The following is a 1,930-nucleotide window of genomic DNA, read 5'->3' as shown; positions in this document are numbered from 1 at the left end:
AGCGTGCACCCACTAGCAGTAAAAAGCTCAAGACAGAAGCGCATTGAAGATTGGAAGAGACTTACGTCCTGCAGTGGGCAACCATTGGCCGAAGAAGAAAAAGTAGAAGATAGCATATTTAAGACTAACAAAACTCTGTTTCCCTATTAGAGCCCTGAGGATGGCTGAAATATAGATGAAATGATGGCTTCGGAAAACAGTGTTTTATTTTCTCCAAATACAGGGTGATTCAAAATTGGCGTCATTCCTTTTAAGGGGTGATAGAGGCTCCCTTGGGGAGTACGAGAAAAATATTAAAATTAAAAAAAAGATATTAACAGTTGAAGATCGAATTTCCACTTTGTTATTTATTATTTTGAAATTGTTCCATGTTTAATTGAAAGCATATTGGAATATTTAAGCATTCCAAAAAAAAAATTACGATCTTTGAAACAAGATATATCTAAAAAACGGTTCTAAATTTAAAACCCAAATTTATTAGGTAGTTAGCTGAAAGCCCACATGACATTATGGTATGCATTTTGAAGCATATGGCTGAATGCAACCCACAAACATTGATATGAAGAGAGTTTAACATTAGGTTTTTCTAAATACCACCTACAAGCTGTTATGGTTCTGTTTGAAAATTTTGCTACGATTAAACAATAGGAAACTAAACTAAACAGAATGAAAAAAGTTAGTAGGCAGCATTAAAAAACATTGATTTTTTTACATTTTTTGTCATTGTTTGTAGGCTGCATGCACCCTTATGGGTGGTACAAAAGGGGTACCCTAATGTCTTCTGGGCCTTCAGCTAACTACCTACCAGATATGGGTTTTGAATTTGGAACCGTTCCTTGGCTTGCTCAGTAAACATCTGTAATGACATTATTTTCCTAAAACAATTCACATATTTCAAAAACTATAAGATATAAGTTAACAAAACTAGGGTGACTCAAACTCGTAATTGGAAGGTCAATACAACCATGCTAAATAAATTAGCGGTTTGTATTTAAATTAGAACGTTAGGATATAATTTTCGTACACTCGGTTAGTATAGCTAGAGGGCTGAATGTATTTTACACGGCAGTTCGGCACGACTTCTTATTACCGGAAACAAAATTATATATATATAAAACAACTGCAAGTTGAAAAACTTCTAATGCATGGTCTACGTAGGTCACCCTGTATATTGACCAATAAGCCCAAGCACTTACAGACATCTTTTACCAATTTCAGTTTTAGCAGTATCCTGATAATCTCTATGTTAAAACAAATACAGTCCTTTATTATTATTATTATTAACTTCGTACTTTCGTTCTGGTCGCAGCCGTTCAAATTTCTCTTGCATGAAAATATCAATCTAGCCAAACTTTAAACATTTTAAATATTTGTGAAATCGAACTGATATGCAGTTAAAGGTTTATTAAATATTTGTAAATATTATTAAAATAATTATATTGTCTTACTCGAGTTTTGTGGATTTAAACCTCACGTTGACACAGTAGTCCATTATTGCATCTGATGCACACGCACTACTTTAATGCAATTATAAATATGTCACTCATCCAGCACGCACCAGTCGACACCACTCGATCTCACAAAATCTACATTTAAAGTTGAACGAAACCGATTTGCCCAAGTTAAGTTACCTTGATTGCCATGTTAAAAGAAAAAAATCATAATCTGCTTCCCACAACCCACCAGTGTGCTGCGGCCCACCAGCAATTCTGAAGAATATTAATTGTGAAAATAATATAAAAGGATATACCAGCTTGCTAGAATTGTGAATGTAAACAGTGTAGTAAGATTGTAATTCCTCACTCTATCTCGTTTAAATGAATTTGAAATCGATGCAACGTGCTGTTATTTTCCTCTTTATTGCTTCGTTCTTTGAAACAAAAGTCATATGTTGAAGCTTTCTAGTATTTTATGGCAACAGTGAGGAATA

The 1,930-nt window shown here is 33.9% G+C and overlaps 1 protein-coding gene across 2 annotated transcripts in view; it reads right to left on the bottom strand.

Annotated features, from left to right (window-relative positions):
- The window catches only part of LOC109539427, a 49,748-nt gene extending 48,029 nt beyond the window's left edge, over positions 1-1,719 (bottom strand). For both annotated transcript variants that reach the window (XM_019907157.2, XM_048663814.1), the window contains exon 1: positions 1,449-1,719. The gene's annotated coding sequence lies outside the window, so the exon portion shown is untranslated. The remainder of the gene's footprint in view (positions 1-1,448) is intronic.
- Between the last annotated feature and the right edge of the window lie 211 nt (positions 1,720-1,930).

The sequence above is a fragment of the Dendroctonus ponderosae genome, unplaced genomic scaffold, assembly GCF_020466585.1.
Source record: "Dendroctonus ponderosae isolate FM_Combo_2020 unplaced genomic scaffold, Dpon_F_20191213v2 Dpon_F_20191213_2, whole genome shotgun sequence".
In the NCBI taxonomy this organism is placed as follows: domain Eukaryota; kingdom Metazoa; phylum Arthropoda; class Insecta; order Coleoptera; family Curculionidae; genus Dendroctonus; species Dendroctonus ponderosae.
The sequence above is the reverse complement of the archived record's forward strand: the minus strand, read 5'-3'. Positions and strand labels throughout refer to the sequence as shown.